The sequence below is a fragment of the Somniosus microcephalus genome, chromosome 1, assembly GCF_052327205.1.
Source record: "Somniosus microcephalus isolate GS21.2 chromosome 1, FLI_Smic_1.0, whole genome shotgun sequence".
NCBI lineage: Eukaryota > Metazoa > Chordata > Chondrichthyes > Squaliformes > Somniosidae > Somniosus > Somniosus microcephalus.
Genome location: NC_140987.1, coordinates 393,685,649 through 393,701,227, shown reverse-complemented (window position 1 = coordinate 393,701,227; position 15,579 = coordinate 393,685,649).

Here is a 15,579-nt window from a genome sequence, read left to right as displayed (position 1 = left end):
GTTGATGTAGTTTACATGGACTTCAGTAAGGCTTTTGACAAAGTCCCACATGGGAGACTGGTCAAGAAGGTAAGAGCCCATGGGATCCAGGGCAATTTGGCACATTGGATCCAAAATTGGCTTAGTGGCAGGAGGCAGAGGGTGATGGTCGAAGGTTGTTTTTGCGACTGGAAGCCTGTGTCCAGTGGTGTACCGCAGGGATCGGTGCTGGGTCCTTTGCTGTTTGTAGTGTACATTAATGATTTAGATATGAATGTAGTATGTAAGTTCGCAGATGACACGAAAATTGGTGGAGTGGTAAATAACGAGGAAGGAAGCCTCAGGCTACAGGACGATGTAGACGGGTTGGTCAGATGGGCAGAACAGAGGCAAATGAAATTTAACCCTGAAAAGTGTGAGGTGATGCATTTTGGGAGGACTAGCAAGGCAAGGGAATACACAATGAATGGTAGGACCCTAGGAAAGACAGAGGATCAGAGGGACCTTGGTGTGCATGTACATAGATCCCTGAAGGCAGCAGGACAGGTAGAAAAGGTGGTTAAAAAGGCATATGGGATACTTAGCTTCAGTAGCCGAGGCATAGAATATAAGAGCAGGGAGGTTATGATGGAGCTGGACAAAATGCTAGTTAGGCCACAGCTGGAATGCTGTGTGCAGTTCTGGTCGCCACACTATAGGAAGGATGTGATTGCATTGGAGAGGGTGCAGAGGAGATTAACCAGGATGTTACCTGGGCTGGAGCGCTTCAGCTATAAGGAGAGACTGGACAGGCTGGGGTTGTTTTCCTCAGAGCAGAGAAGGCTGAGGGGGGACCTGATTGAGGTGTACAAAATTATGAGGGGCATAGATAGGGTAGATAGAAAGGAACTTTTCCCCTTAGTAGAGGGGTCAATAACCAGGGGGCATAGTTTCAAGGTAAGAGGCAGGAGGTTTAGAGGGGATTGGAGGCAAAACTTTTTCACCCAGAGGGTGGTTGGAATCTGGAACTCACTGCCTGAAAGGGTGGTAGAGGCTGGAACCCTCATAACATTCAAGAAGCATTTAGATGAGCACTTGAAACGCCATAGCTTACAAGTCTATGGACCAAGTGCTGGAAAATGGGATTAGAATAGACAGGGCTTGATGGCTGGCATGGACGCAATGGGCCGAAGGGCCTCTTTCTGTGCTGTATAACTCTATGACTCTATGGCCTAGAAATTGGGTTGGGGCGCCAAAGTGGCGCAAAAGTCGCCTGAGCGCAGGATTTAGCGCAGCGTTCGAGTTTTATCGATCGTCAGATATTCAGTTTCATTGCTCCTCGAGGGAGACGGGGCGAGGCTCGAGGCGCTCCGTGTCCCTCTTAGGGCGCTGAAACTGAATATCGCAGCGCAACGTGCCGCAGCGCCACACGCTGCGGCATGGCACGCTGCAGTAGTGCAGGCCTTCACAGAATCACACAGAATCACAGAAACCCCACAGTGCAGATAGAGGCCATTTCGGCCCATCGAGCCTGCACCGACACATATCCCACCCGATCCCCGTAACCCCTACCCCAACACATATCCCACCCTATCCCCGTAACCCCACGTATTTAATCCCCCTAACACTAAGGGGCAATTTTTATCATAGCCAATCAACCTAACCCGCACATCTTTGGACTGTGGGAGGAAACCGGAGCACCCGGAGAAAACCCACGCAAACACGGGGAGAATGTGCAAACTCCACACAGACAGTCACCAGAGGCCGGATTCGAACCCAGGTCCCTGGCGCTGTGAGGCAACAGTGCTAACCACTATGCCACCGTGCTGCCCCTGTTAAGGGGGAGGTGCCTGCAACAGCGCGATCCCCGCTCGCGAGTGCCGGCAAACGAGCCCGGCACCAAGGACAAGTGCCGGGCTCTCGGGAAACAGCCGACATTGCCGCGGGGGGGGGGGTGGTTAGGAGGTCGGGGATGGAGGTGCTGGCAGGCGGCCGCCTTGCACCTCCACCTTAACTTGCGCCGCTGCCGGCACAGTAAGGCCCCGTGAACTGGGCGCGGGTAGCGAGCGGTGCAACTGAGGCGTTCACTACCAAATATCGCGAATGGGGCACGAATGGGGCGCTGTGCACACCGATGACGTCATCGGTGGCGGCGCAGCGCAAATGCCTAACGCCACCATTAGCGCCCCTACTGAATATCGCAGGAGACGCAGCCAGTGGCGCTACAGCCACTGACTGCCTCTTTAGGCGCTAACAGGTGGTGCTACTCACCCAATTTCTCCCTCTATGACTCTATATGGGCCCTTGGTATAAAGGCCTTGTTCCAGGGAGGCTATGAAATGAAAGAGATATGATAAATTCCAGTGGTGTGAAAAACTATAAACAAGATAACACGACAGCAGGGCAGAGTTAGTGGAAATGTACTGGGAAAGGAGTGGCCAGGTTACTAGCCTTAACCTGAGTGACAATGGTATTTTGACCATTAGAACCAATTAAGAAAGGTGATTTTGTTAATTAATGACCATATATGGACACTGTCCAAACCAACTTTTGATAAGAAAAGGGTTAAAACCTCGATACTCAAAGAACAACTTTATACAGCCATACTGCAAGAACAAAGGAACAGACTTAAGACGATGCCATCTTTGTCCGAGAGTTTCCAGAGACCAAGGGCTGCAAACTACTCGTTAAAACTATCGCCTAATATTAAGTATTAATTAATAAATCTTGATCTATTGCTCAAACATACTGGTTGCTACCTATTAGTGTCATGTCCAAGAACTCAGAGATCATTAAGATCTTACACTACTCTATGGTGCAAAGGACCCACTGAGGTGTACATATCTGCGCTGGTGCTGGATGCGCTTGGGTCTGCTGGTGGTGCACCCTCAGGGGCTGGAGGCTCCTCTGAGGAGTCATCTTCATCCTCCGGCTGGACAGTGAACGGGGGTGGGGGGGAAGGGGGCAGTTGATGGACATGTGGGAGAGTAAAGCGATGAATTAGAAGTGCCTGTCAGCACATCCCCATCACTCTGCCTTCCCAAGCCTACTCCTGCACATCATTCCTCACACCAACATACCTTGCACGTCCACCCATCCCTCCCTCTCTATGTACATACTCACATCCCCATCTGACTAACCACCCCTGGCACTCACCCTCATCCTAATGCAATCATAGCAAGTACCACCACAGAAGGAGGCCACTTGGCATTGGCACCCCATAGTCACCATCTACAGATGTAACCCATCCATTCCTTGCACTCATTCCATCACTCTCACTCAAACTTCTCTTCTTTCCCTCCTTGCAGGAGAAAAGAGCCCAGAACATGCGGGAGAGTCGGAGAACCAGGGTTGGCCCTCCAGTCTTCACCCAACTAACAGCAACAGAGAAGGGGGCTCTGGAGATCTCGGAAGTTGGAGTGATGCTGGCGGTGGGAGACAGAGAGGGGGGGGACATCCCAGTAACCTGGTGACAGAATCATATCTCATAAAGCCAAATGGCATGCAACAGTCACTCATATGGTGACTGATGTCAGCAGCCAGTGAAATGCCATCATGTGCATAATGGTAACGTTACACATTCTTATTATAACACTTCTAATTTATTTCTTTACTCTCCCACAGGTTCAACTGCCCCCCCCCCCACTGTCCAGTCGGAGGAGGAAGAAGACTCCTCAGAGGAGCCTTCAGCCTCTGAGGGTGCACCGTCAGCAGACCCAAGTGCACCCAGCACCAGCGTAGATATGCACACCTCGGTGGGTCCTGTACACTATAGAGTAGTGTTGTCACCTAGTGTCTCACAATTCACAAGTGAGCAAGAGCAGGTGGTTTTGACAGGGACAGCAGTGGAGACTCCTCGCCGGAGGGTGCAGGACACTACAAGCTCTGCTGAGAGGAAGCAGACACTGTGCCTCATGGGCCATCGAGAAAGAGGGTAATCTTGGAGGAGCAGCAACAATTGCATGAGGCTCTGGCATCTTTTGCAGCCGCGATGTCTGCAAATGTGCAGAGTGTGGAGGAGTCCATCTCCAACATGAACACCACCATGTCGCAGGCGATGGCGACAATGTGCTACTCCATGGAAAGGATGGCCACTTGCATGGAGCAGCAAATGCGCCAGTCACATGAGTACATGCTAGCTGTGGACAAAAGATGGCAGGCGCTCATAGACCTCCTCTCAAGGAGGGATGTAAATGTTGACTTGGGCCATCATCGCTCCACTGCTGTGCAGCAAGGTGCTCTCCAGCTCCTTGCTAGCAGGGAAGTGCGGGTGGCCCATGAGAGGGATGATTGTGAGAGGGGACATGGAAGTGGGGACACTGCTCAAAGCGCTCCCACTTCTCCCCTGTTGCCTCCCCCTCAGTCAGAGCCCAGATGCTGCCTCGGATCCTGATGGCTGAGTCTGTCCCTGCACAGTCGCAGGAGGAGCAGACTTTGGCGGGGCCATCAGAGGCTCCAAAACCCAAAGGACATCTGCCAAAAGTGTCTAATGAGTCGCAGCAGGGAACTGAGCAGCCTGCCTCTACCTCTGCTGAAGCCACAGGGATTGCACCTCGTAGAAACACTCGGAAAAGAAAAATGACACAAAAGTAGATGCCCACGGGTACGCACATGGGTGTATCAAAAAATTTTAGTGTTAAGTTTCAGTTATTTTGATGACACACATAAATGTTTTTCTTTGCACCACCTTCGGGTCTTGCCTATTTTTGTCTCAACCTTGGAAGTGGCTTTGTCACTTGGAGTGAATAGTGAGACATTACTTAACCTCAAGCAATGGGAGTTTGGGTGACAGGAATGGCTTGGTCATTGTAGGGATGCTTTATGGTGTTGTTGGGGGGAGGGGAACTTAGTACATCATGTGGCAGCCATGTGGCTGCATTGGAGCAAGTTCAGTAAATCTGGCCATGATGAGGCCATCCCGGGTCTCCCGGGCAACACTGTGCATTGCTCCTGGTCCCATCTCCACCTTAGGTTCCTCCTCCTCCTCCACCGAAGAAGCTATGCACCTTGCTCCTCTTGCAGTGCCAATCCTCGCTGCTGCACTATGTTATGCAGCACGCAGCAGATGGCGATGATTCTGGAGACCCTGGCTGGTGCATACTGAAGAGCTCCTCCAGATCTGTCAAGGCATCTGAAGCACATCTTCACATGCCTATTGTTTGCTCTATGACACATCTGGTGGAGATGTAGCTCTCATTATAACGCTCCTGGGCCTCAGTACTTGGCGTCCTCAAGGGTGTCATGAGCCACATCTTCAGTGGATAGCCCTTGTCTCCAAGCAGCCAGCCAGTGAGTTTGTTTGGAGGTGTGAAGAGCTGAGGGTGAGAGGACTGGCGCAGCACGAAAGAGCCATGACAGCTGCCAGGGAATCTGGCGCACACATGCATAATCGTCTTTTTATGGTACAATGAGCCAGAAATTAGGATCGGGTGCTTGCCGCGCGTGCAAGCCCCCGATGTGCACTCACCCTGCGCGCCGACATCTGAAGCCCGGGCCTGCTTGTATTTCCTGTCACTGGCCTGGTTCAAATGTCGGCGCGATGTGCTTGCCTGATCCAGCGGCATAGTTAGTGCGATGTGCCGGCTGGGATCAGGTGAGCACTCTGCAGCCAATCAGGGGAGGGGAAACTCATTCATGAGTTTGATAGTAAAGACTGTCAAACTCATGAAAAGTACGGGCACCCAAAAGACTAGTTTAACTTTAATTAAAATTTAAAAAAACATCCCAATAATTAAATAAACTATAAATAACTTTAAAAAACTATTTAAAACAATTAATAAAATTTTTGAAAAAATAATTTTTTTACGAAATCGGGTCTAAAAATAAACTTACCTTACTGTAAAGTCCTTAAAAACAATGAAGCTGTGGAAAAAAGTAATAATTTTAAATAATAGACCACTTACCTGCAAGAATCCACTCCTTACGCCTCCTTTTTTCATTTCTAAAAAGTTCAGTCCCTTGCACACGCGCAAAGAAGGAAGTTCTGCGCGCACGCGTTGGACCTCTTAACCCCTTGGTTCGATGGAGAGGAAATGCCGGTTTCCCGCGCATGCGCTGTGCATGCTGAAAACCGGCAATTCCTCTGGCCACACGCGTGAGTACACCGTCCATACTCACGCTTTGGGACCGGAATTACTGGCCCATTAAGGGAGTGGAAGCCCTTGTGGTTCACAAGCACTCCTGGGTGATGATGGGGTGCCTTCATGGCCACATGTGTGCAGTCGATGATGCCCTGCACCTGTGGGAAGCTAGCCCAAGCCACAAAGCCGAGCGTCCGCTCAGTAACACTGGCTGTATCAGTGGCAAAGTTGATATAATTGGCTGACTTGTGAAACATGATATCGGTCACCTGGGTGATGTATCTGTGGGTGGCCAACTGCGAGATCCTGCAAATGTCTGCTGCAGATCCCTGGAAGGAGCCTGAGGCGAAGAAGTTGAGGGCAGTGGTGACATTGACAGCCGCTGGGAAGGAGTGTCCACCAGGTCCTCTGGGCAGCAGGTCTTGTTCCAGCAAGCTACAAATGTCTGCAATGACCTGAAGAGATAGCCTGAGCCTCCTGAAGCACTGCTGCTCAGTCATGTTGAGGAAGCTCATCCTCTGCCTGTATACCCTGTGCTGGGGGTATCACCTCCAGCACGCTGCAGCCATGTGGTGCCCCCCTTTTTCCTGTGGAGCATCAGGTTGTTGAGGAGAAGGCTGGTGTTGTGGCTGCTGCTGTTGCGGCTGGTGTTGTTAGTAGTGGGGCTCATCTTGGGCTGATTCTGAGGATCAAGGTGAGACAGTATAAGTGGTGCCCATGCTAATGTAGTAGATGGCAGATAAAGTGGAGATCAGAGGGCCAATCCCTCAATGTTGTGATAGTGAGTGAGAGTGGTTTCTGAGGTTTCAGAAATGAGGTGCAAGCTGCATACACCCAAATCTGTGGACAAAATGGGTGAGCAAAGAACCTTTCCATGAAGTAAGTAATGAGGTGTAATGTTGCAGTATTTATGTGCTTTTCCTAGCTGTCAATGAATGAACTCGCCAATGGCCACTGAGCTTCCACCTCCCCTTCACAGGTGAGGTATCCAACCTCCGTGAATCCCATGCTCTTGCAGTAAAAGTCAAAAGCTGGCGTTAAAATCACTCAAGGGTCTCTCAACAAGCACTTAATGATTTCAATGAGGTCGCCCGCCTCTGCCGATTGGGTCCGTGTCGCGTCTTCAAAGTCGCCCGAGTTAAATGCGCGAGGTGGCAGGATGACGGCCGGTTCCTGGCGCATTCGCTATTTCCGGGATTTTTGCTGCCGAACCGCCCCCAAACCTGTACGCTTGGCAATGGGAAAATTCCAGCCAAGTTGTCCAAAAGTGGGTATGATATACTAACTGGTGCTTAACCAATAATTCGTATAGATCCAGCATTATTTTTTAGTTTGGATTGATACCCTTAGTTTTAAAATCTAGGATCCTGTATACTTTTTATTTATAGCTTAACAACTTGTCCTCCCGGTTTTAAAGCTTTGTGTATCTGAACCCCTAAATTTCTCTGTTTCTCTAATCCTTTAAAAGTGTTATCATTTAGTGTATATTTCTCTCATTCTTTCTCTCAAAATGTGTCCATGTTCTCCTGGAGTCACTTACAGTCCTCTTCACAAATAGCCATGTTCCTTATTTTCATGCCATCTGATACTGTTGATATTGTGCCCTCTATACCCAAGCCCAGATTATTTATATGATAGCAAAATCGTTCTGAAGAAGGGTTTCGACCTGAAACGTTAACTCTGTTTCTCTCTCCACGGATGTTGCCTGGCCTGCTGAGTTTTTCCCGCTTTTTCTGTTGTTATCCCAGATTACTTATGTTGCTGCCCATATCATAACCTTCACCAATTCCTGCTTGTCCATCTCACTGACCTACATGGCCCCCCAATACCCCGTGTCTGAAATTTAAAATTCTAATCCCTGTGTTTAAATCCCTCTATGTCCTTGTCCCTCCATGCCCTTGTCCCTCCCTATTTCTGTAACCTCCTCCAATGCTACAACTATTCCCTCAAACTCTCCATTCCTTTGACTCTGGCCTTTTGTGTATCCTTCCTCCTTTTGCCGGACCATTATCGCCCGAAACTTTAATGAGCTAGGCCACATCCTTTGGAATAACCTTCCTAAGTCCCTTTGCCTCGTCACCTCCCTCCCCTTTAAGAACTGCCTTAAAACCTCTTTAACGAAGCTTTGGATCATCCCTCCAATATCTCCTTCTTTTGATCTACATCAATTTTTTCTTGATTCCTCTGTGGAGTACCTTGGAATGTTTTACTACATTAAAGGTACTATATAAGTGCAAGCTGTTTCAAACTTTATTTTGATTTCTACAGTTCCCAAATGGTGCACTGAACCAACAGTGTGAGTGGGCAGGCCTATAGTTGGTGCCCTGTTGTGTGGACAACTTCTGAAATATAACACAAAAATAAAGAAAAAAACTACCTAGAGCATTTGAAAAGTGCTGATTTATTGTTACTACTGCACATTTTCTTTTTCGATTAAAAGGAGTACTTGTAGTCAAAGTATTTGGCTTGATGTACTCATGGTGACATGATAATGTGATCCAGAGGTTGCATGGGTTTTACATAGAAATCTGTACTGTGAAGATATGTGACATTAATCTTGTCATTCATGTGGAAATGACTTATGAAATAATACTGGGCGGCCTGCTGGTGGCGCTGTCCAGGGAGAATATAAATACTTGGGCATGGGCCCAGCTTGCTCAGGACATTCTTTTACAGGAACTAGTGAAGGACACAACTAGATCTCCATGTTGTAAAACAGTTGATTAAAGCTTTGTTTAACGCTTAGACCAAGTGCCTAGTAGTTTTCTTACGTCAATGTGGACATCAGAAGAGCAATGATGTGTGCCAAGAGCCACTGGAATGCAGATTTAAGTTAATGATTCCCAACAATGATTCCTACCAATCTTGTTATTATGCTATCATGGGCGGATGCTGCACCTAGGCAAAGCATTCCATAACCGGGAGGGAGGGAATATTATAAGGAAGCCACTTCAGGCTGATGTGTATTTCCTAGTGGGCAGACGCAGCAGAGCATTACCAAAGGGCTTGGAGGAGGCGGTTTGGCTGTCCTCTTGCCCATGGCATGAAGCAACCAACAGTAAAAATGAAGAAAGTAAAAAATACCTTAAAGAGATGGTCTCACCATTAAAATAAAAGGAACCAACATACAGATACAGACAACATTGAATAAAGAACTCAAAATGAATGTTTGTGTGGATTTGGAAGGGGAGGATGATCATGTTGCCTCCTCCAGGCTGACTCAGGTAAGTCACAGATTTCCAGTGACTGTCATTTTTTTAATACAGGTATTTAGCCCCTACTTTTTCTTCCAGTAGTAGGTGATATATTTCTCTGGCCAAGAGACCAAATGAGCTAAAGCTGCTAATGTTGCTCTTCGACCAGCTGCTACAAGAGACAAAGCTACAGCTTGACTGTCCAGCTGTCAAAATCAGAGAAACATTAAAATAAATCTTGTTAAAAAGGACAGTACACATCATTACACAATGTGTACTATAAATTCTTTTTTTTAATTCATTCACGGGATGTGGGCGTCACTGGCAAGGTCAGCATTTATTGCCAAATAAATTGATAAATTCTTATCAATTGATATCCTGGACAAGAAATGGATAACAATAATTACATAAAACACAGCAAAGAAACCTTTGGCACCTCTATGGAGGGGTACATAGCTATTTTTAATTTTAAGGATACACCACATAGGCGAGATACCACAGCGACCAAGTGGAAGTTAATGGGTAGAATGACCAGCAAGCTGCTTAATAGAGAAACAGGAACCTGTTAAATGAGTAACAGTTTTTTCTTCTCTTTAAAGCATTATGCAAGGCAGTTTATTCATTAACTTCCTCCTGGCGATTGGAGTTTATGTTGTCTCCTCCTTATCTTCCTTTTTTCACATCCACCCTAAAAAGGAACTTACTTTTCTTTCAATTTTCAGTTCTGAAGAAACATTAACCTGTCTTTTTCCTTTATAGACACTGACTTACCTGATGTCTACTTCTAATATTTTTCATATTAATTTCACAGTTCCAGAATTTGCCGGTTAAAAAAAACTTTTAATCGGTATCACAGTGACCGGATACCTACTGAACTGCCTACAGCATTGCAAGTTTTCATTGAATGTGACTGATTGTAAAGATGGGCATTCAGGAGTCTGGATGTCTGAATGACCATACCCGTGTAAGAAGTCACACAACACCAGGTTATAGTCCAACAGTTTTATTTGAAATCACAAGCTTTCGGAGCGCTGCTCCTTCATCAGGTGAAGTGGAGTGATGCATAAAGACATAGCTTATATAGTCAGAGAATAATGGCAGATGATTACAGGTAATCTTTCTAACTGCCATTTGTCGCACCTCGGCAGAGAGATAATCACAGCGATCAAAGGTGTGAATGGTGTCCAAACAGGTTAAAGAAGCCATCCCCTATGGACAAGCCCTGCGAATACACAGGATCTGCTCAGACGAGGAGGAACGCGATGGACACCTACAGACGCTGAAAGACGCCCTCGTAAGAACGGGATATGACGCTCGACTCGTCGATCGACAGTTCCGACGGGCCACAGCAAAAGATCGCATAGACCTCCTCAGAAGACAAACATGGGACACAACCAAAAGAGTACACTTCGTCGTCCAGTACTTCCTCGGAGCGGAGAAACTACGCCATGTTCTTCGCAGCCTTCAACATGTCATCGATGACGACGAACACCTCGCTAAGGCCATGCCCACGCCTCCACTACTCGCCTTCAAACGGCCGCCTAACCTCAAACAGACCATCGTTCGCAGCAAATTGCCCAGCTTTCAGGAGAACAGCGACCACGACACCACACAACCCTGCCACGGCAACCTCTGCAAGACATGCCAGATCATCAACACAGATACCATCATCACACGTGAGGACACCACCCACCAGGTACATGGTACATACTCATGTGACTCGGCCAACGTTGTCTACCTCATACATTGCAGGAAAGGATGCCCTGGAGCATGGTACATCGGCGAGACCATGCAGACACTGCGACAACGGATGAACGGACACCACGCAACAATCGCCAGGCAGGAGTGTTTCCTCCCAGTAGGGGAACACTTCAGCAGTCAAGGACATTCAGCCTCCGATCTTCGGGTAAGCATTCTCCAAGGCGGCCTTCGAGACACACGACAACGCGAAATCGCCGAGCAGAAACTGATAGCCAAGTTCCGCACTCATGAGGACGGCCTCAACTGCGATCTTGGGTTCATGTCACACTACATGTAACCCCACCTGACGTAGGGTCACCCAGACTTGAGTCGTCGTTGGCTTGTTCTCTCTACACAGATGCGGCCGGACCTGCTGTGATTTCCAGCAAAAAAAATGTTTTTCGGTCTGTTTTTTGTTTTTCATACACACCCCAGCATCTGCAACATTTGACCCCTTGTGACCCCACCTCATTGTTCTTTGATGTAATGTTTTCCTGAGTAACCTGTTTGGACACCATTCACACCTTTGATCGCTGTGATTATCTCTCTGCCGAGGTGCGACAAATGGCAGTTAGAAAGATTACCTGTAATCATCTGGCATTATTCTCTGACTATATAAGCTATGTTTTTATGCATCTCTCCACTTCACCTGACGAAGGAGCAGTGCTCCGAAAGCTTGTGATTTCAAATAAAACTGTTGGACTATAACCTGGTGTTGTGTGACTTCTTACATTTGTCCACCCCAGTCCAACTCCGGCATCTCCACACCATGATGACCATACCCGCTGTAGCATTCAGATGGAACTGTAGAGGGTGGTGGGTTTGTCGGCCTTTTAAATTGACCTTGACGGTTCGAATCGTCCCACTCCCTGGTTCTGGGGCTTGGAATTATTTAGGGGATGTGATAGATGTAGGCAGACAACTGTTTGGTGCAAGAACAAATATTTTATTTAGAAATCGCACACCACACGAATTAACTAAACAAAAACGTATACACAATGGGTACAGAGGTTATGCAGTGAGAGAAAAAAAACCAAAACACAATAAAACCACCTCCCACCACGACACTAACTAAGTTAGGCTCTGAAATTACAGGGACTATGCTCACCAAAGGATTTCTCCACAGTTTAGACCAGTTGCGCACAGCTTTCTCTCTCCTCAATCTTGTGGACTCCTTGGCTGGTTGCGGTGTCTTCGGTATTAGCACTGGTTGACGTTTTGATGGTAAACAAGATTTTCCTAGAATCAGTACTGGATGATGGTTGATCTTTCAGTGACTCCAAGGCTTCTTGTTAGGTTTTCTTGTTGCGTTGCTGTAACCTCGTGTGGCAAGTTAGATGTTTCAAAACCAGAGTCAAAGAGCCCAGAGTCCAAGTGCTTTTCCAGCGTGTTCTCGGGTACGTTTCTTCTGCTCCGGTGTGCTGATGCTGCTGCCCGCCGGCACTCTCTCTCTTCAGCCCATCTGTTTAGGTCTCTTTAGCTACTAGCAAGCCCCCAGTTATACCTGAGAGGCTGCTTAAACTTTTGCGCCAAAACTTGGATGCGCAATTGATTTTAGATGACTCTCTTTTGTGTGATTTTGGCAGGCTGATCAACTCTGAGGTGATCCCTTTGTGAGAATTTTGGTGGGCTGATTGAGCATTAGCATGATACAAGGTGTTGATGGGGTTTTTGAATGGTGCTGTTAGAATGTAATCAGGTCTTGATACTGTCCATTGTGTGTTTTGCTGATGCCAGGGTTTTTCTGTATAGCCTTTTAAGAACTATTAAAATATGTATGTATCTGGGTCCCTGGTAAGTGGGCTTTTGTTAGACTGCTAATGTCTCCCTGGGGGCCTGCCTCCCAGGTGGGTTAGCAGCCCTATAAGGATCCCATTTCCCTGTGCAGACCCAGCATACAATTTAAAATGTCCAAACTCAATCCAATAGGCCCTAGTTTAGCCCAAAGGCGCCTAATAGTGAGATATTTTTGTTCACATTTCTCCTCCAAAAGGTCCAACACAGTCCCTTTTTAAATTCCAGACACATGTCCATTGAGTAGGGGGTCCCGGAATTTTGTGAATCCTACAGTCCCACCTTTGACACTATTCCCTTATAATGTCACCGTTGGTGAACAAAATTCCTAATATCCCAGAGCCGAACCTTCCCTCAATTTACTAGTAATTGTAAAAAAGACACCTCGAAACATTACATTTCCCTCACGAATACAGAACATCAAGTATGCCTTTTTTGTTACAAGTTCCATTGGCTGAGGGGATCCGACCCCCCCCACCCCCCCAGCTATACATTCAATATATAACACAGATTCTTCAAGGTACATTACAAACTTTCAGAGTAGACTCAAACATCACAAAATTTTACTTACACTCCCCTAAGCATACCTTACAGCTGGGAGGTCAGTTACACATTAACCAAACATTTAGGTTACACACCACTTCTATAAAAAAATTAAAATATAGCTCTTTCCCTTTTAACCTAAACCCCTGCGCTTGTACAGCAGGTGGTCTGGGACTTTAAATTTAAATAGAAATCCCTGCGATCGTACTGCCGTGCCTCATATCTCTGTTCCATGTTTTACTCCCTCCCTCCACACACATGTCTTGCAGCCTATTCAGGGCTCATCGAATACCCTCTGGTGCCGGGATCGGCAGCCTTTTTCCCTCTTCCTGCAACTAGTCCACAGTAAATACACTACACTACCAAGCTGACACAAAACAAGAGTATGGGAGGCAATCCGAATCCATGGAGGGACTTTTATGTCCTCCATCAAATCCCACCAGGGTGGAACTTTTATCTCTGTGATTTCACTCCCAATTTGCACTGTTTTCTGTTCTAGCGTGTAGAAATGTTTCTGGGACACTTCCACTGCCTTGAGCAGAGCGGTGAGATGTTCGGGCGGGGGGGGATTGTATACCCGAAATGTGCAACGTAACTTTGCACGTTTGTTACATTGCTCCTGACAGTGAGGTGAATGGTAGAGGGTTCAGGAATGGGTAATATTCTTTCCTGGGCCACTTGAACTTCTGCTTCGGGTTTAAAACAGAAACTGCTTTCTCTCACCGGGCACCAGATGTAGGGTCCATGTTGATAGTGGGGCGCACTGGTGGTGACACAATATGTCCCACCCCCTACATATGCCACTTGTGGAGGAATGTGGTCTTGGGCCATCACCTCCATAGTGCAGTTGATAGGCCGTGCGCCAGCAGCTTTAAACCTGCGTTGTGATCTTGCATAGGCGTTCAAGTGCTGGGGGCACAGTATTACATGTACACCCCGGCTCTGGCACCCGGAGAGGTCAGTACCTGTCATAGCGTGCTCCCACTTTATGACATAAGGTGGGACCGCTGTAAAACGAATGTGTGCTCCTCCCTGAATGATCCCTATATTCTCCACTCTGTAAACGGGTGCTGGTCGGGATGTCTCACTCATGACTGGCATCCTGACCACTACCCCCATAAGTGTATGGTTGGACCGTCCGCAGTTTACTGGTACGGGTAGGCTTCAGAGGCTAGACGGAGCTGACATGGACTTAGTGAATGGCTATACGGGTGGAGAGCTGCGAGGTGCTTGTTACTGATCCAGGAGGGGACTTGACCTTGGCTCAAGTCCTCCAGGTTGCTGCGGCCCTCGCCCAGCAACCATGCCCCATACAGCACGCACACCTCATTCTGTGCCACCTGATCTGAAGCATTCCGATCCTCCTGTATCAGTGCATTCACAGTCTTTGCATGTCTTTCCAGCTCTTCAATAATATCTTTTAAATGGACCGTTATAGCTTGGTCCTCGTGTAACTCTGAGCCCACCACTGTATTCTCATCCCCTAGTATTTTGTGTAACTGATCCTTAAGTCCATTAATTTGAATCTGGAGTTCCACATCGTCCATGCTGTTGACGACTGAGGACCCAGTGTTATAAGCCGTAAAAATATCGTTCCACGTCCGCCTTCTCTGCCTCCCTGTACCACTATTTTGCTCTGCGGGGAAACTGTACAAATGTTCTTTATCCACCTCCCCAAAGTCTAGCTCGTAGAAACGTCGAAACATTTCCTGAAGTAGAGCATGATACAATTGCTCTGTCTCTTTGGGGCACCATGCCGGTAAGTGGACTTCTGTCAGATTTAGTATTACTGATGCCACTGCATAGTGTACCCGCTGGTATAGGATTTTTCCTACAGGTATAAAACTAGCCTGTTCCCTGATCCCTTGGTAGTTGTGGGACACCTCTCTAGTATGGTCTTAGCTGGCGGGGCGGTCGGTGGGGGGCCCTCTAGGGTGTGCGACTAATTCTGTGGAATTTATTGAGGTCGGGGGACGTGGGATCACACAGTTGTGTAGGCTTTGGTCCCACACCATCCCCTTTCCTGAATCCTGCCACTGTCTAACGAGCACTATAGAGATGCCTACTGGACAGACCTTCTCCAATCCCCACATGCACACATACATTCCTTGCTCTGACTCCCACCATTTATCCCAACATACTCTCACTCCGTCTGGGGTACTCGTAATGGTCCGGTAGGTATCATTGTTAAGTCGTACCCATCCCGCTTCCTGGACCCCTGCATCCTTGCTCAGCTTTCTGAGCCACCACCACCTACCAGGGGAATCCGT